We start from the raw sequence: 20,951 nt of genomic DNA, 5'->3' as shown, positions 1-20,951 counted from the left end.
CAGGTTTCTGTCTCGATCTCTTTCCTGGCTGTCTCCTCCTTGCTACCAGGCTTCTTTTTTTTTTTTTTTTCTTCCCTCCCGTGCACCAGTGACCTTGAGTAATCCTGGGACCACTTGATCTTAAGTAAACTCAAGCTTCAGTTTCTCAGCCAGCTTCTCTGTAGTCCACTGGTTCTAATCCTGGTTCTGGCAACTTTCACTCCCTACACTTAAACTCCCTTTCTCACCTTAACCTTCCCCCAGGTACCCCAAGCACACACATACACACTGTGCCATCCAAGTTAGGAACTTACCTATGTGTAGGTGGGTTGTATGTGTGTGGACTGATGAGTGTGTGTGTGTAGATCATTGTGTGCATGATATATGAATTAGTGATCTGTGTATGTGTACTGAGTGTGTGGGTATTGACAATTGATTTTTGTTTAATTTTTAGTGTGTAGTATGTATGTGCTTGAATTGGTGATAGGTATGCATGTGCCTAGGCTGGTTTGGATGTGTATGTGCCTGAGCTGCTAGTGTGTGTATGTGTGTGTATGCACCTAATTGACTTGTGTGTTTGTATATGTGCAATTGTGTCACACCCTCCTGTCTAATAGTGCAATATTGAGATCTTGAGAGTTGGCCTGACCCCACAGGGCAAAACTAAGACACATTTTCTCCTGATTCAAGATACCTTTGATACATGATGGGAACCCACAAATACCTGTTATACTGAATATACAGCACACTTCCATAAATTCAAGAAATTCTACTTTTAAAAAACGACAGTTTCTTCACTGGGAAGGGGGCCTTTCCATACCTCTCTTAAATGACTCCTGAAAGAACTGAATTTGACTAGGGTGATTTCAAGGAAAAAATATAACCGGAATTGTATTTATCCATTATCAACAATACAGGAATTTGCAGTGGAATTTGCATGATATTTTTTACTCTTGCTAATATATACCTTACTACTGAAATCAACTGAACTATCTGTGGAGTAAAGTAATACTTGTTGGACACATCTACATAAGACACTTTACTGCACAGTAAACTAATCTACTGCACAGTAAGGAGTCACCATGTAACCATGCACAGCAGCTGTTGCACAGTAAATTAGGCTAATGCACAGTTTTCTACTACATGTAAATACGTTAATAGATTTTCTACTGTGCAGTAGTGCAGGTATAGACAGCTGAGCAAGAGCAAGTTGCTCCTGGTCAACTCAGGCAGCAGTAGTGCGCATGTAGACAGATGACAAGGAACAAATTGCTCCCAGCAGCCCGGGCAGCAGCTCAGCAAATTGTCCCACTCAACCACAGGGTGTGGGGTGGCAGATAGCTGCCTGCAGAAGGGACAGTTTCCTAACCCTGTGGCCGACCTACTGATTGGGGCACCAGGCTAAGAGGCAGCTTCACCAGAGGTAGGACATCTGCTCCCCACCCCTGGAGTCCAGGCCTGACCCCAGTGCCCCCTGTCAGCCTGGGGCTGGCACCTGGAGTAGCCTGGAGCTCCCACAGCTACTGGGGGAGAGGAGGCAAGCAAGGCAGGAGTAGCCTTGAAATTAGGAGCAAATTTATTCTTGATGAGTGCATGTGTAGATGCCTTCCCAGGGAAAGCTTACTGTGCAGTAGACTTGTGCAAACAGGGAACTATTTGATTTGAATTTGGCTGATTCAGATGCCAGAGATTCAATTTGGAGATCCGAATCATTTTCCCGATTTGATTTGGCCGAATCGCTCTGGAAGATTCGGAGCCGATTCAGACATTCGGCCATAGAGTATAATGGAGAATCAATGAAATATCTATAACATTGTTGTCTTTTGGCTGATTCAGATGAACCTTGCAGGGGTGGTAGCCTCTGCTAAGTGCATGACGTGCCAAGTTTCAAGGTAACAGGTGTAGGGGTTTCTGGAGTTATAGATATTTCATAATTCCTCATCATACCCTATGGCCAAATCTCCGAATCTTTTCCGAATCGATTCAGAACTCCTAATCGATTCAGAAAGCCTAAAGCTTCTAGTGATTCAATTTGGATTTGTAGATTTGGCCTCCGAATCAACCGAATCATCTCCAATTACAAATTCTGATCCGAAGCTTTGCAGAACCCTACTGCGCAGTAAGCATACAGTGCTTTAATAGCACATGTAGAGGTGCCAGTTGTGCAACAAAAGAAATGCAAGCTGTTCTAAGAAAAAGTACAGTAAAGCAACAGTAAAAAAGTAATAAATAAATAAATAAATAAAATAAAAGCAAAGCAAAACCTGGAGTTTCTAACATTTTGAAAAATGTTTGCAGGTTCTGAACTAGGACTGAAAGACAAATGCTTTTGTCACTGGTCCTCACAGTAAATGAAAGAATGTCCTTTGCTTACAGTATGTGTCTTAGAAAGAGAGGATATTAAGTAAAATATTGAGGTTAGACACTGTCCTCAGCTAAGCATGAGGGCACATCTTTGACAGGTCTTCAGAATAACTTTCTTTACAAATCAAAATTGCCTTTTGCTTCCTCTGATTGAGTTTCAACTAGTGGACTATATTTTACCCAGAGGTTGAGACAACAAGGAGGTAATGAGTGAAAAGGAGATGCTCACTTGATTAGCATTTGTATATTAATACTGAAATAATGATAGCCCCCAGTGGCATAAAATCTTGTTTTTCTTACTGCTGGTATTCAGTTCCTTCTGCTGGGCTCCTGGGAATGAATCAGTCTAGAATTGTCCATGATTAATATATATCACTGGAAACCAAAGGATAGTTAAGCAAACAAGTGCCTGACATGTCCCTAAAGAACTACATATTTAGATGTGGAGATGTGGAAAGGGAAGATGCAAGTGTTGAATATCAGAGGCACAGAACTGGATCAGTCACAAAACCACAGCAGTGGACCAGCTGAGAACACCTAGCCACAGCAGCTTTCTAGGTGTTCTCAAAAAGAAATGCATAAAACCAGCCTAAAGTGATGCCATTCTTCATAGCTGGATGCAAGAGCATAATCTACTGGTTCATGTGGTGGCTGATCCACAAAGGATATGAATGTCACAGCACTATCTAGAGAACAGCTTAAGTTGTGGCAGCTAATGTTTTTAAAAACTATAGGGATCTTGAGCTCAGTCTCTGGCATGCTGGCTGTAGTAAAAGCCATCATTAAGCCACATTCCATGTGCAGACCTATTTTACATCAGATTTGTCACTGAGGTCTAGCTTCTTCCCATCCTGATAGGGAAACTGCCCTTCTGTGTATGAGGCCATATCCAGGATCCACATTTAGTGGCTAAGTTCTATTCACCCTTCACCCACCTAAGCGCTGGGTACCTAGATGTGTAGCTACAATTCCTGATAGAGATAGAGGATGCTCTGGGAATTATACTGACTGCATGGCATAGTAGTTAAAACACTTAGGTAGGAAGCAGGAAACATTGATTCAAACCTTCTCTGGGGGTTCTCAGAGAAACTGGCTTTCTTTCTCCCTGGGCAAAAATAGTGCCCTATACATTAAACTGTTGGGCTGAAAGGTGGGAGGGCTCCAATCTTAATGTGAGCTTTAGCACTCAAGTCTGGTGTTATATGTGCATGCCTGGGCACTTCTATTCTCCCTGGGCAGCTCTATGCCCATAGTGCAGCCTACTAAGCATGCTCAACATGGAAGTATGGTGAGAGCATAGCTACCCCGGATCCCAAATGACTGTGTTAAGTGCCAGGAACTGCAGTTAGGGAGCTATGTGTACGTGCCACTTAGGTGCCTCAAGGAGAAATAGAATCTGGCCCAAAATGACCACACTGATCATAAGCAGTCTGGGTTTTAAAAAGATAAATGGATCCCAAAGCTGTTTATACAAAACAAAGAATCCCTTTAGGGTTTTCCTACCTTTTTATGTTGTCAGCTTTCTCAATGGCAGGAAGCTGTGGGCTGGGCTGGTAAGTAGAGCACTGAGGGAAGAACCTTTTGCATCTTGGAACACTATTGGGAAGGAATAGGTAACATGCTGTGAGCAGGCATTGAAGAACAATTAAAAAAAACTCTACATTCCTGATTATTTTCAAAGTATTCATATTCACCGCTCCTGCAGATCATGGGGTTATAACAATTTTAAATCATAATTATTAAAGCAGTAGTGTGGCAGCGTTACAGTCAATTCTGCTTTTCAAAGGCAGAGTACCAAGGCTTAATAGTGGGTAATGAGTACTGGGTAAATAATAACACATGCAGCTAAGAATCTGCATTAATTATGGGTCACCAGAATTCCTCTCTGGCATCAAGGGACTTAGTAGCTGGATCTGTGGAAGGAACTTGCTCTGTTTGTGTAGCCAAACACATATTTCTTAATTTTAAACCATGCTAAGGTTGACTTATACTCAGACATTATTGATTTATGATCTACTGGGAGGAGGGAAAAATAATCTAATGAAAATATAGGGTAAAAAAATGGCTAGAGGGAAAAACTAGGAAATATAACAGGATCAGTAAAAGAGGAAAAAAGGAAATGTGGGGTTAAATTAAAACTATGTTTGTTTGTGAGCTTGAACTAGTTCTATGACCCCAAAAATTGGCTCCAGAAGTTTTCAAAAATCTTGACTTCCACAAACAGAGCCCATTCCTACTTCTAAGTATAATATATTAAAAAGAAGTTAAGATGTTTCTTACTTTTTGAAGAAGCACCATGCCATAGCATATAGATTCAGTAGAAACAGGAATGCTGTTATAGTTAATATAGCAGGAAGCCAGTTATCAGGACTCCAATAACGAGAGATCCGAACCAACGCTGTTTTAGTTATCTGATAACACACATAGTATAGAAGTGGATTTATCATGATATGCCATATGAATCATAGAAGAGACAAGTCTCACAATTCCAAATGTTATACCATCAATCTGACATCATTTGGATGAGAAATAAAACTAAAACTCTGACTACATGCAATCACCAGGCTCCCATGACAATTTTTGTAAGATCAGGCCTTGTTAGTCCAGGTGTTCTGGCTCTATCCCAGTCTGGATAAGTATTAGAGCTGAAGATATAGTGAAAGATTTATTTCTGATAATACTCAAGTGCGTTCAAAAAAGAATTTTGATTTGAGCATGTTCGTGAGTCTTGCATGTTTAATAATTACAAACATCAAGCAATTGAACATAAATAGGGCTGATAATCTGGAAAGCAACAGAGATATTTATCTGAAAGTTTGTTTTGTAGTTTTGGATTTAATAATCTACTTTCATATTTTTAAATGAAATATCATGTTGGATAGTTACATAAATCATCAATCAATAATACCACATGGCATATAATTAAAGAACAATGCATAAAGTTAATAGTAAATATTCAGAGTAAAGATGGCTATTTTTAGACCCAAAAAAGTCTCACAAAGAAATGTATGTTAGAATTTTACGCTTTAGTCATTAAAATACTATCATATAAGGAAATAATCACATTTCAGTACACTAGTTTTCATTATGACTTATATGTTCAGATGCATTAACAATATTGTGCCTGCCAAAATTCCTTTTGCAGGTTCAAGCTAGATAAAACATTCTTCACCTGTCCTTCTAAACCATCATCTAAAGTCAGTGTGTTACCTTCACAGTCACTTATTGTGATTATCTAAGAATTTCACTTTTCATTTTTCTCTATAAAAATGAGAAATCTGCATTTTCCTCCAGTAAAGGGGAAAAATCTGTGCTTTTCTCTGGTTTTCTGTGAGAAACAGAAAGCCTGGATCCCTGATCATCACCCATTCTATCCTTACCTGACCAATTTTGTTTTTTTAAAAAGCCAAGACAAAACCAACGCATGCATACAGACAACATCCCAGTAATCAGGTCAATGCATGGTATTCATAAATTATAACAGAGCATCTAGCTCTAAACTTGACCCCTGGAAATTCAGAGTAAAAAAAATAGTGGAAAAAAACCATGTGGCACACTCGGGCAGCATGACGTTGTAGCACAGAGAACACCGGGCTGTGCGGTATGTGCCACGAACCACATGGCCATGCTCATCTGGACATGCCCAGTGTGTCCAAATCATTAATCATTCTCATAGTAAAAGCACAGTCACTCTTAGACCAGTGGATTAATGGCAATGCTTGAAAATATCTCTGACAGTGATCAATGAACTATCAGGCTGGCAGAGAATATTTTCTCATTGCTGTGTGCATAATAGAGGTGCACCTGATGGGCAGCAGCAAAACAGCAATTTGAGCTTTAAGCATTAATCCACATTCTTAATAATTAACGTAGGCGGTCTTTGCTGGGTTCACCACTCCTTCAGGATGGGCTGGCCTCCACCCCACCTGCATTCTCGCCCACCATAACTTGATGTTCAACAAGTAGAAGAAGGTTCAATGTTACAAAGGGGCAAAGATCCACCTTGCTGAGGGTGGTCCTTCTTTACTTCCACCTCCTGTTCCACCTCCCCTGTACCCTGCCCCTTTCCACTCAAAGTCTGATGCCTTTCCCTGTGAGTTTGCCTCCTGAACCCTGACCCACTCAGAGCATAGCCACCACCTATCTCTTGCTGTCTGGGCTCTGCACAACTCACAGGTTATGTGCCACTTGGTCTCTTGTCCACATCCACAGGCAGTGGAAAAAAGGCACTAGAACTCCCCAAGCAAATAATATGCAGAAGCCCAAGTCAGCATTCACCCTTGTCTGCTGGTTCTCCAGAGGATGAGTGATTGCTTCAGCAGTTTCCTCCTAAGGAAGCACCTAGCCTACTCTTTCCTCAGCATGGAAGAGTTCACCCATCAATTCTTTTTACTATCAATCACATTCATCTCTCCCAGTGTTAACTCATTAATTTCTTATTGCAGGCCCCTTTTCTTCACGTCCTTTTTCCTGGAATAAATCTCAATTAATTCATCAATGTTTATTCATTATAGTAAATCAGCTAATCACCTCTCTCTCTTTTCTCCCATCTAATCATCAGGTAATTCATTGATTCCCCATTGGTTCAATAACCAGTTCATCAAATTAAGCGTAGGCTCGAAGTCAATTTATCAATTATTCTGAGCAGCTGGTGATCTACTTATTAAATCTCTAGAGACACCAACAGTTCACCAGTTCACAGAACTATGCTCAAACTCCCTCCTCCCTCTCTCAGTCTCAAACTCTCTGGTCTTGGGCTCTCCTGTTTCCCTCTAGGAATCTCCTGACTCCTTTGACTCACAGTTGCAAGCCTACCAGTTTCTTTCACCCCGCCTTGTCCAGGTCCTCTCTGGGCTTCCCTGATCCCACTCAGATGTCCAGCCTCAGCTGCGCAGATGTCCGTGCTCTGTGCCTCCACACAGATTGCAAAGCTCTCCAAAGGAGCTATACGTTCCCCTTTCTGGATGAATTCTGCTTCTCAACTTCCTTTTCTTCTTTGCCAAAACTCAGTGGGGCCTGTGAGGGTTTTGTCCCTTCACACATGACCCAATGCGGACAGGAGCCTAGTCTCTCCCTGTCAGTTGCACCCAAATCCTTTTCCCAGAAGCTCCAGAAATAATACACCTGCACTGGGATCTGTGGGGTCAGGCTTGGCCCTCGTCCTGTCCTGCCAGCTTCTAATGCCTGGAAAAGGGGCTGGGGCCAGTCCCCTGTTACAGTTACTAATAAGCATCCAATAGGGATCATAGGGTTGCATCAACAAGCTAAAACCTTTCCATTTCATTCTTCACAGTAGAAGAAGGCCCATGAATTAGACACGCCCAGGAATTAAAGTGTTAGCAGTGGGCTGTGTAACTAGGTTTCTAAAGACAGTTTACATTAAGATTTTTCCATGCATTGGAAGTGAGATCTTGATTCCTTCGATATTAGACATTGTATCCATTGGGCACAAGACCAGCGATCATTCTGTTTCCTTCATTTGGAATGAATATTTAATTTTAAATTAAGCAGGATACAATTTCACCTGTAACCACTACACTGCTCTGTCATAACCAAAAGGATAACTCTTACCATTGTACTATATTAGAAATCAAACCCTGAAATTTCAGTATCATAGAGCTGATTTTCATAGATGTCCCTACCTCTATTATGGAACAAACAAGGGTTTCAGTTTCAGTTTGGAAGCACTGGAAGACTTTGGACTGAGTTGTAAAGTTTCAGACTATAATAATGTGACATAATATGATTTCTGAACCCTGCGACAAAACAAGACATCCCTTTCTGCTAGTTATTTCCATGGGGCAGATGTGGTATAAAGTTAAAACATAAATTAGCTTTCAAAGTATGGAGAGTTGTATATAGCATGAGGGAGAGGCAAAATACTTTACAAATAGACAGGAACATATAGACATAAAATCCTGCCAGACTCACACTTCCTTCTACAGACAAACGTCTCCTTGACTTTGGAGGGCATTTTAATACATAAGAAAACACCATGCTGAGTCAGACCACAGGTCCATCTAGCATAGGAATTGGCAGCCTTTTGCAACTAAAAGCCAGAGCTTCCTACCTGGCACTCTGCTACGGACCACAGATCTTTCACCTTTGAAGAGTTCAAGCCAACTGTGCTTACCCTCACTTTAAATACCCATCCCCTTTGCAGCCGGGTAAGCACATGCATGAGAGAGATGGAGGAAGTGGGACTAAAGAGAAGGATGCTGTGGAAGGGATGGGTGGCTCAGCACAACTCTGTGCTATCTAATCCCCTATACCTGCCTGGTCCCAGTCAGACCATCCCAGGGCAGATCCAATCTCTTCACTAGCCAGATCCAGCCAATGGTTGGCAACCATTGATCTAGTGCAATATCCTGTATCTCACAGTGGCTGAGAATAGATGACATCTTCTGTTTGGTGTTTATTTGAAAATGATAGGCACAACAATCCTCAGTCTAGACTTAGGTGCTAGGCTGCCTGTTGGTATCCCAGTGACTGACTTGTTTTCTTAAGAATATAAGGGTAGAAACAGAGGTCAAAAATTTGTTATGGCCGCTCAGCTAGAGCAGACAAGTTGGGCTAAAGCTAGCCCACCTACCCTGTGAGAGGAGGTTTGCTGGGGAGGGTCTGGAACAGAAGTTCCATAAATCAATTTAACCTAAATCAGTTAAGTCTGATACTACATCCATCCAGGTTGCTCTTATACCAGTTTTGGCCATTTTGAAAGCAGTTTACATGCACTGAACTTCTGTTGTGTTACAGATTTGAACCAGTTTCCAATCACTTATACTGGTTTATGTGTAATTTCTGTCCCAACCCTTTGTGACAATCCTCAACTTAATTGCACACAGTGTGAAAAAGCACTGTCAGACAGACCCTCAAGATTTGGCCTAGAAGCAGTGAATAAAATATAAAAATAGCTTTCATTTTTAACAATTTTATAACTATTTCCACCTCTTCCCCAGCAGATGTCAGTGCAACACATTGAAAATGATGTAATATAAATTATACTCAAACATGAAGGAAACATGTAAGGCTAAAAAGAAAAAGAAAATAATGTGAGAATTTGCAACATTAATTCCAACTTGGAAAGCTGATTTGTGTGTTTGATTGGACTTTGAAAGATGGTTGGTTGGGGTTAACATGAAATTTCAAATATGTCACCTCTTAATATAGGAAATGATAGGGAATTTATATGGATGACAGGAACAATTTATAGAAAAGAGCAGGAAATTGTTTAAGATATTGAAAGATCAGGAGATACTCTTCCTGGCTTGAGACAATGAGATTTTTTTTTTTAATCACAGAAGAGGAAGGAAGGTGGAAGAAACTGTGCATGAAAGATAATAGTCATATTAGTCAGATATTCAAATAGTCAAATTAAAGAATCTGACCAGAAAAGAGAAGAATACAAGAATCAGGTCCAATTCTTCACCAGTAATGTATTAAATTAAAAATATGATTCCCATTTCCTTTAATGTGAGAGTCACAAGTAGCATAATTTCTTAACAAGACAGTCATAGAGTTATAAAGTTTAAGGGCAGAAAGGACCATTAGCCAGGCTGACATTCTCTATATCATAGGTCAAATCCTGCCATGCTTACTCTGTGTCTATTTGACTTCAATGGACGCTTCCCATTGACTTCAGTAGACATTTTTTTACTTGCCTTAGTATCAAATTAGGTTTGTAAGAAGTATAAATCATATAAATTAGCTTTTATTTGAGGTACTATATAGCAATCTCCCTTCATTTACAGGTCATTACATTTTACTCACTCACCCATCCCTATATTGAGCCAAATAACTTCTTTTATGAAAAAAGCATAACTTGTTTTTGATGAAACCATAATTTCTAGAAATGACTGGAAGATATCAACAGTTGGAACTCATAGTCTCCCTTGGTAGTTTGATCCAACTGCTAATCAGCTTCATTTCTATGATTTGGGCCTTATTCCTAATTTGAATTTATCTGGCTTTATCTTCCAGTCATTTGTGCTTCTTATCATCTTTTATACTAGATTCAAGAGCCCTTGAGCACTTGATTTTTTTCTCTATGAAAGTACTTAAATACAGTAATCAAATCATCTGTCATCATTTCTCTCAACCTTTTTATTTTTTTTTATTTTTATTTTTATTTTTTGTAAAACCAGAAAACAAATTGAGGACTTATCTTTTCACTATAAGGCACCTTATTCAGTCTTGGAATATTTTTTGTGTGTCTTTCATTAATCCATTTCAGTTTTTTCAAGTTCTTTTTAAAAGTAGGCACCTGACAATATTCTAGTTCCTTTTTTGCTACAGCATTACACTGGAAGTTCTTGTTGAGTTGTTTGTTCACTAGGTGGACAGAGATGTTGCATTTAGGCCACACTAACATTTTTTTCTGGTGGCATAAAGTCCAAGCAAACAGAGGTCCATGTCCCTTAACATGCCACTTATGCCCAAAATTTGTGGCCGTGACATCAGTGGTGTGAATTAGTGCTACTGCTTTGTGGCAGACATTTGTTTGCTTTAAGGCGGGAGAGTGCAGGCAACCTGGGCATGCAGGATCAGGCCCCTGAAGCCCCAGGAGTACCTGTCCACATGTCCTCTTTTGCAAGGATATATGCACAGGAAATACAAATTGGATTGCTTCTCTGCAAATGGGGAAACTCAGAATTTCCCTGCTGGCAGAGGAGTGTGTGAGGAATGGCTTGCAACACAAGCCACATGAGGAGAGGCTGAGGGACCTGGGACTCTTCAGCCTGAAAAAGAGAAGGCTGAGAGGGGACTTGGTAGCAGCTTACTGCTATATTAGGAGAGTACATCAAGGGCTTGGTGAACAACTGTTCACCAGAGCACCCTTGAGGAAAACCAGGAGTAATGGCCACAAACTCCTAGAAGACCGATTGAGACTCAAAATTAGGAAAAACTTCTTCACAGTCAGGGTGTCCAGACTGTGGAATAAGCTCCCTCAGGAGGTGGTGCAATCACCTACCCTGGAAATCTTCGAGAGGAGACTAGACAGTCACCTTGCTGGGGTCTCCTGACTACCAGATATCTTTCTTGCTTGGTGCAGGGGGCTGGACCCGACAATCTTCCGAGGTCCCTTCTAGCCTTACAGTCTATGAATCTATGAATCCCTGTTTCAAACCTGTACCCAGGAAATCCACCTTGGGCCACATCACTGCAAATGAGAAAACCCCATGTTTTCCTGATGGCAGGGATATACACCCAAGGAATCCAGGGAATTGCAGTGTGCCTCTACAAATGAGGAAATCCCAGATTTCTCTGATTGTGAAGATGTGCACTCAGGAAAGCCCAGCTTGACCCTGCAGAACAACAGGCAGTGCCTGTCTTTCCCAATGGGATATATCCTGACATAGCTGATCCACTTCATTTGGTGATGTCTATGTATACCCTATCACTTCTAAATCCTTTTCAGAGTTTGTGCTTTCAGTTTACTAAGTATGGCCTTCACTGTTCCTATGCACATCTATGATCCTAGATGTTTAATTTTGCATTTGACTACATGAAAAACTAGTTTACATAGCTGTATTTAATAAGCAATCCAGATGAGTTTATGTAACCACTCTGTTTTCATTATTATTTCCCTTTTTGCAAACCTATCCTTCTTATACATGTGAAAGTGTTTTTAATAAGCAGTTTTCCTAACAGGTTTAAGTAATGTGAATATATCAAACTTCTTCCCATCAATAGCCATTTCTAATATTTCGTTACAAAGTGCTTTTATCCAGTGGTGACATGTAGGGGGTGCATGTGCACCCCCTGAGAGCACCGGTGCACCCCTTGTCAGGCTGCACTCCCTGTTTAGGTGGCAGGCACGGGGGCAGGCAGGAGTGCTGCTGTCCCCCATGCGAGCACGGGCATGGAGCGGGGCTGCCAGCAAAAGCTGTGGGACTTCTGGAAGCGGTGCGGATGCTTTTTGGTGAGTGGGACTGGCTGCTAGAGGGACACCACCCACCCTTAAGTGGGTTTCTCCCCCTCCCCACTCTTGAGGGAACTCAAGAAGCACCAGTTGCCCATGCTTTTGTCAACTGAAAAAGTCCTCTTGTCACATTTGTTGCATTGATTCAGTTTGCTCAAGACGGTGATTTGAATTTGTACCTGTACCTTTTGTATTTGTATTTGTACCACATTTGCCTTTTCAGCCCTGTTCCTTGTTGTTGCTGAGTGACTGCTCTCCAAGGCTAGGGACAGACATTACATAGAAACTGTTTTAAGTGATCAGAAACTGGTTTAAACCTGTAACAGAACAAATGTTCAGTGCACATAAACCAGTTCGAAAATGGCTGAAACCGGTTTGAGATAAACCTGGTTGAATGTAGTATCAGACTTAACTGATTTGGGTTAAACTGGTTTATGCAATGTCTGTCCCAGACCCCTTGCTGGTTTAAGTTAAACTGGACACCCCCAGCATCCCAGCATGCTCTCTGGGCTGGGCTGGGCAGGGCTCTCTGCTCCACAGCAGAGCTGACCCTGCCCCTCTACTGCCTGGCTGCATCTCCGGCAGAGACTTGCTGTTCCATCCCCTCCCTCTCACCATTCCAAGCTAAGCAGGAATTCCCCCCTCTCCTCTGCCTTGCTGAGAGGTGTCTGTGTATTAGCTAGCAGACCACATGCTGGCTCCAGGTCCATGCTGTGACAAAGGCAGAACCAACAAGTAACTGATAATGTCCCTCTGTTGTTTTCTTAATGGGGTGATAAACACTTCTATCAATTCCCTCCTGGGCTAATCAGAACATCCTACCGTTTAGCTTCAAGATCCCTGAAGCTAAACTCTTGCAGCTCCATACATGCCTTCTCAATGTTTCCACTGTCAGCAATCCCACACAAGCTTGCAGTAATACTGTGTTTGCCCTCCAGGAAGACAACATATTGACTTCCTGTGCTCTGTTCTCTAAAAATAGAATTCATTGTGTCAGCTTCTTGCCTCCTTATGATAGTCAAAGGACCTTTCTGGTAGCTGCTTGCTTCAAACCAAACAAAGGCCTAGCAGTTATGTCCCCTTAGCTTTCTCTTCTATTCTGGGAACAGGTTCCTTGGTATTTGACTCAATGATTATCTGATAACTTGATATATTTTTTACAGTTAGAATGCCAAAGCTCTCTTTCTTTTCCCTCTTAGTCACAAATCTCTTGTTGGCTTCTTGGTTTTCTCTCCGTGGTCCTTGTATCACAAGTCCTTTACCTTATTGTGCCTGTCACAACTCTTTCTGAAGCCAGTTGTCCAAGACATAATTTTCTTTCTCACCACCAAGCAGTGCTAAAACTTGCATGTATCTTCTCCTCCAGTAATGTAATCACCTTAAACTTTTATGTATCAATAATTATCACTGTCTTCCATTAGGAAGAAAGCACAGTACATCTGACAAAGACTTCAACATCTGTTCCCAGATCATCCATATCTGCTAACTGCTAAATGCAAGGAACCATCTTATCTCTCTAAATACCCTCTGCTACTCCCATTCAGACAGAAAAATTTTGACCAGTCCTGGCAAACATGAAAACTGAGATGACAAGACACACTGGGAGGCCCAAAGAAAGGAAAGTTCATGAGTGCTGCAGAAGCAGTGAGACCGAAGTTTATCTTGGTTCTGTAAGTGCCTGCTGTTAGACACTGAAAAATCTACAATGTAGCTGTCTTGTTCTAGGAAAGAAATTCAATTTGACCACATTACATCCCTAACATCCTTAAGCAGTCATTAAGGAAACCTGAGCACCACCAAGGAACAATTCAAGTTTAGGTGCCTAGGTTTTCTGTCCAGAGACTGAGTTCTCCAGGGGTAGCTAATAGGAAACAATAAAGCACAGACCTATGTCTGAACTCTTTCTTCTTAACAGTGCCAGGGCATCAGACTGGCAGTGTACATTAGGCATCTTTGTTTCCTTATGAAACCACAATGCCTAACTCTGAGGACAGGTGTTTAATGATGGTGATCACTTGCAGCAGGGCTCAATGGGGAGGCCCTTCTCCATCCATTCCTCCTGCTGCATCTGTCCTACTGGGCAGCCATGAGCATGCAGTTCATGGGGCAGAAAGAGAGCATGTAAGAGAACTCATGACTATCTGGCAACCTAAAGTGTGCATTAAGCTGAAAGGGGGAAATCTTGACTTGTAGCCCCAGCTGCCAGAGTTATTTCTATTTTTAAACCAGTAACTATAAAATGCTTAACCAATGCTTGGAACAATCAATAGGCTACAGATTTGACTCTGTAGCCTAGTACTTTTAGCTTCCTACTGAGAAAGGAAGTCCTAAGTCATTAATAAATTGAAAAAGAATAAGCTTAGCAGCAAACAATGGCACCCAGGACTCCCCATTCTCAGAGAAACGCTATAACTACTTGACTATGAAGACAGCTTCCCCTCTCTCCTTACTTGCTTTCCTGGCCCAATGAATATTCTACCTTTTTTTGCCCAGTGGTCCAGATTTAGATAAGGGATAGAGCCTATTCGCCCAGTATTTTCTATAATGTGGTATGCTAAAAAGTAAGAGATGTGGATTCAAAACTCATCAGGCTGAAGTTGTTTTAGAACCTAGCTCTGCCACTTCCTGGGAGACTGCCTTAACCACTAGTCTACTAGGAAAAAGTTGGACATTGGTACTGTTGTTTCTGAGCTGAAATGAATGCTGCTAGTGCCAGGTAGGCATGCTCAGAACAAGCCTAACAGTGCCTTTCTTGAGGCTTAAGTTGTGTTTGTGCAACTATGAGCAACAATTTGAACTGCAATAGAACTTATGTAGCACATGCTCCATGTGAATTGATTCTGAGCCCTAGGGAACTTTGTAATCTCAAATAAAGGTCCATGATAATTTTGGGGACTGAGCATGTTTAGTCCATTAAACTCTCTTTTTGTATTGAAATCTTTGGGAAATTTTAAGGAATACACCAGGTTTTCCTTTTTAGTTTTATATATTATATAGACACTTCAGACAGCTGAGTGTGAGCAGACCATTCAGATCAATGAAGCAGGCTGTCAGTCACTACTGGTCATACACCATGGTATTGGATTAATTGGATGATGCTAGTCAAAGTGTTGAACTTTTTTATTTGAATATCCCATGTGTGTTTGTGTGTGTCAGATATTTATTTCAATATTGTATCACTGAAGAATGAAATTAGAGGAACTAAACACTTACCATCTGTTGTATCTGGTCTACAAGTGACCTGACACTCAGACTTCCTTATGGCTGTGGCTAGTTAATTTGATTTCCTGGTTTAGTGTCATACTTATTTATCTGACTATCTCACTGTAGAAATGTATTATTTTTAGAACTATGAACAGGATATAAGGAGTTAGAATCAGCTAAGTGATAATGTATGTGGGGGAAATAAGCTGATACCCAAACATCATTTTGGTCTGAGAAACCAGCAGCAATAACCCCATGAGGAATATGGAGCTTGATCCAATTCCACTGATTTCAATAGAAGTCTTTCCATTCTCTTGAATGGATTATAGATGAGGTCTTTAAGGCCTCTAAAAAGGACTTATGAACCTAAAATAATTGTTGGACAGACCTTAGAGACTTAAGTCCAAATTACAGTTAAAAAATGGTGTCTCTGTGATCATCTAACCTGGAAGCATGCAAACTCACTTACCATAATCCTGTTTGACCTGAAAGTTCTTTAGGTACTTACAATTTTGCTTTTGGGCATGCCAAAAAAAATGTTTGCCTACCTTCTGCCTAAGCCTAATTGTCTAAGTACAGACATTCAAAAAGCCTGAGCCTGAATTGATTCAATCTTTGCAGGTTAGTCTAACCCGCATAGATTGAACCTATTTCCAAGTGAATAGACATTCACTTTTGATTCCAGAAATACAGGCACATGCCTGCAGTGGCTTAGGCTACAAGCTGTAGGGTGCTAGAGCAGCCCTCTCTTCCCTTCAGCAGCAGCCACAAGGCTGGAGAGAAGCTGACCAGGGCAGGAGCCGACCAAGCCAGGCCCTGAAGACCACTGAGTATGATTAGGGAGGGTGTTAAACCTCCACCCTGGCCTTCAAGGATCCCAGCCAGAGTCTGCTTGGAGGGGGAAGCACCCCCCTGCCAGGTTTGTCAGGGGTGAGGGTGTGGAGACAGCTAGCCTGGGCAGCACCTCAGGCAAAGGGGGGCATGGAAGGGGATTAAACTCCCCTGTCTCCCCTCTCTTCCACCAGCATGGGGACCCAGTCTGGGGTCTGCTTGACTTTCCACCTCACTGGCTGTGCAGCAGCGAGTGCAGCAGCGAGCATGACCAGCAATGGCCTGGGCAGCACCTCAGGTGAAGGGGAGGTAGGGAGGAGGATTAAACTCTCCTGTCTCCCCTCTCTCCCACTGGCATGGGGCCCCCAGCTGCGGTCTGCCTAGCTTCCTCCCCCCACCCCTGCTGGTTGCCGGGTGCCTAGCCAAAGCCAGCCCAGGCAGCAGCCTCAGGTGAAGGGGTATTAAACCCCCCTGCCTCCCTCTCAGGCACAGGCACAGGCACCCCAGCCCAGGCGTGCCCAGTTTTCCCCCCTGCTCACCGCTCACGTGGCACGGTGTGTGTCCAGAAACTGCCTGAGCATCGGGCTCAGGTGAAGTGGGGGAGGAAGGGGAATTACATTCTCCATCTCCCCTCTCTCCCACCAGCACCATCCTCTCTCTGCTTGACTTTCTGCCCCACTGGTCCTCCCCATTCATTACTGCTCCCTAATCCCCTCTCTTATCTCACATGGGGTCATTCAGGAATTACCCGTCTGCCAATGATGCACTATAAATGTGTTGCATCATCTAGCACTTGCTTGCTTCCTGGGACAGAAGCTGGGAGCGGCTTGTTGGGGCACGAGGGCAACTCTGTGCCCTGGGGTTCTGCTCCAAACAGATCCCTCTGCTTCTCAAGTGGCTGCTTGTCTGTGCCAGCTTTGTGAGCAGGCACCACTGGGCCCTACCAGCCTCAGGTCTTCTGGCTGCACAAACAGAGCTGGCACAGACAGGCAGCTGTGATTTAACTTGAACCAGGAAGGGGTCTGGGACAGAAGTTCCATAAACCAGTTTGACCTAAATCAGTTAAGTGTGATAATACATTCAACCAGGTTTGTCTTAAACTAGTTTCAGCCATTTTGAAACCGGTTTATGTGCACTGAGCTTCTGTTCTGTTACATGTTTAAACCAGTTTCTGATCACTTAAACCAGTTTGTGTGTAACTTGTGTCCCTAGCCATTGAGCCACGGATTCTAGATAGAGCTGGAGCTAAATTCCCTGAGGGCCTGAAGTGGTCATCATGCTCAGTACATTCATATAAGGAACAGCTGAAATAATTCCTTATTTTCAGCAAGTATTATCAGAGTATGATGTCCTCTGCAGTTGAGCGGTAGAATAAAGTACGTAAGTAATCAGCCAGTTGAAGCAGTAGAATAAAGTAGAACCCACTGGGCACATCTACACATTCACTAATGAGCTGTAATTATGGTGCATTAAGTTTAGTACCTGTAACTTAATTCATTGTAATTGGTGCTACTGCGTAGCAGCACAGATGGACACTCTTTTGTGATGCTTAATGTGCATTAGACTAAGTCTGCTGCACATTAATGCATTAGTATGCTTTTTGCGTGACACGCAAACATGCAGTAGAATTAATCTAATGTACATTTAGTGTCTTGTGTAGATGCACCCAATATGAATGAATGAACATGTCAGAATCCATCCCTTTTTATTGGGCTAATGGAAGTGAGAAGATAAATATATGTTTACCCTATCCTTGAAAAGTCTCCAGGCCCAGAGAGTTTTTGTGGAAATTCGTAGTTACCTTACATTTCACATAGGCTAGCTCAGATAACTTTTGAAAGGAATTGTAATAGCTACTTACTGTAGTCACAGTCACACTGGTGCTAGTAGATGGCTGGGTTGTAGTCCAAGGAATCACATGGACTATTACAGTTGCTGTAGTGGTCAGTTGGCTAGCTTTGATTCCACCTAATTCATCAGTCACTTCAATAAGGAGCTGAAGAGCTGTGGTGTCCTGAATACCTTGAAATGCCTCATACTGGAAATTCTGAGTGGTTACCAAAGAAGGAGATCCATTCCTCAGCCTCTCGAGTGTGAACCAATTGTTTGTGTTGCCTAGAAATAAAGCTGTTATAGAATCAAAAAAAAAAAAAAAACCCGCCAAAAGACTTGACTTCATGTTTTATTTATTTAGTTACCCTGCTAGTTTCTAACACTGATGGGGTTCTGTATCAAAAATAACGCACAAGCACTGTATGTTTGCAACCATCCTGGGGTGTTAGAAAACTCATAGCTGTGTGACAAAATGCCAAAGTTGTGTTGTTCTTTACCTCCCACAATAGAGTAGCTGAGTTGATCAGGAGGAGAATCTTTATCTGAACAGTTCAGTTGAAAAAAAGGGGTCTTGACTGTGGAATATATGAATGTATTAAAATATGGTGGACTACAGACAGGAGGTTCATCATTCACATTCTGTAAAACAAGAAAAGCAAAATATTATTGTTAGCTGTTCAATTGTACATCCTTCTTCCACTTCATTTGTACTGCATTAATTCCCTGCATAAACACACGTACACATTCTACCATGCACATGTGCACCAACAGTGCCATTAAAATCAACATTTTCCTGTGTTTATTATAGAGAGAAGAATTATACTTAGAACTGGAATATCAGTGCAGAGAATAGAAACTAAGTATAAGCTGAATTGTGTAAACTTTAATAATGTAGAGTAATGCCATGCTGGAGAAACAAGTACTTTAACACTAGCGTACAGCATAACACTGCTTCCACATAAGAATGAATATATAGTAACCACTTTTATATTGCTTCAAAGATAACCAGTGAAAATAATAAACGGTGGTCTCTGATATAACAGTGTCCCAAACATTAGGGTTTAGTCGATAGGAATAAAAAACTTGGTCAAGTACCTTCATCAAGGATTAGAAATAGGCTTTAGGTTCAAATATACTTTTTAAGGACCTCCAAAATACCTTGCCTGCATGGGACAGAGTGGTTGGCCCAAAAATGTAGATTACTGTTGTCACAAACCCTTGCATGGGGGATCCCCAGAGACAGAAGTTTCTCTCCATTGTGCAGCCACTTCCCCCAAGGAACACACTGAAGTTTCCCTAGGATAGCTACCTATCCCAGCAGGCCTCAGGTCCTCTGCCCTTACACCAAACTGCAGCTGCAGTGAGGGAATCTTTGCCAACCCAGGTGGTCACTCCATTTTTGGGTTAAGAAGAAATTGTAGGTCTCCTCCATGGAGAGAGTTGACCTGGAATATTACCTGCTCTGAAGTCACCCCTTCCAGAGGCAACCAGGGAGGAGACAAAGAACAAAAGGATTTATTATAAAACCAAAACAAGCATAAAAACCAACAACCATAAGCTGAAATACAGACAGATATGAGTAAACGAGTAAAATCTAATACCAGAATATTAACCTGCTCTTGCCCTACATCTTAAATCTAAGGATATAATGCTTAGCCAGCTTCACAGGTCTAAATGCAGCTCCTTCCTCTGATCCTACCTATCAGGGTTTCCTGCATCTCTCATCAGCTTGCTTTTCCAGCCCCTATTCCTGGTGGGTCTCAGCTGCTCCCTTGTATCAGGGAAGACTGAAGAAAAAGCCATATTCTCTAGGTAAGCTAAAATACCTTTGCTAGTCTGGCTATTAATATATGTCACCAATTCATTTCTAGGGGGGCACACTATGCCAGTATATTCCTGATGCCCGAAAGTGCATTTGTGCCAGAAAGCTTGCAAAGAACAATGTTTCCAACTATTTACTTGGTTCAATAAAAGATAGCACATCTACCCAAAGCCCCCTGTCTGCCTATTTATCAAACTACAACCTTACATCCTTTTTAGACATGTAGATTCATTAATCTGACATGCTGTCTCTGTTATATGATAGTTTGACCAGCCAGGTGACAGGCTCCTGGTTCTTCTTTTAAAACATAAGTTTATCACTGTCTGGCCAGATCCAGGCTTCCCCTGCCTTGCAGTAGGCTCACATGGAGGACCAGTAAACAAACCCTTGTCAAATGCTAATTCTCAGCTGTTAACTCCAGATGTGGACAGCTGAGGGGTGCTCGAGTTTATCACTGTCTTACTGAGGGCTTTGTTACACATTACACTCTGAGCCACACATATGTTGATGGGTATTAGTATTATGGAGCAGTCAACCTGCCTGCCCTGCGCACTGTTGTTAGGCTGCCACTCTTCTCCAGGCTAAGCCTGGCTCGGAGAGTAGCAGCAGTGTTGGCAGTGGCCGGGCAGGCAGGTTAACCCTTCCATTCTTGTTCCCTAGGGTAGACAACTCAGGCAGCCACAAGCAAGCAGACATGTGAGGTGCAGTGAATAGGGATCTGGGGTTTTGGGGAGGGCAGGCGGGGGGCGGGTACAGTGGTCCCAATCTGGGCCAGTGTTGTAGGGAGGGCAAGTGGGGTGTTTACACTAAGGTGTAGCCTACAGTGGTTACACCTTAGTGTAGCATGAGCTGGGAAACAGATAGGAGGTAATCCTGACCTGGAGAGGTATACTTTGAGCCACAGAATGAGTGCTTAAAACTAGTTCCAGGTGTTAATATACAGACAATCCAGGTGTTAAGCACTCCAAGAGCCACACAAAATTACCGTGTAACAAG

This window comes from Alligator mississippiensis, chromosome 4 (assembly GCF_030867095.1).
Source record: "Alligator mississippiensis isolate rAllMis1 chromosome 4, rAllMis1, whole genome shotgun sequence".
In the NCBI taxonomy this organism is placed as follows: domain Eukaryota; kingdom Metazoa; phylum Chordata; order Crocodylia; family Alligatoridae; genus Alligator; species Alligator mississippiensis.
The sequence above is the reverse complement of the archived record's forward strand: the minus strand, read 5'-3'. Positions refer to the sequence as shown.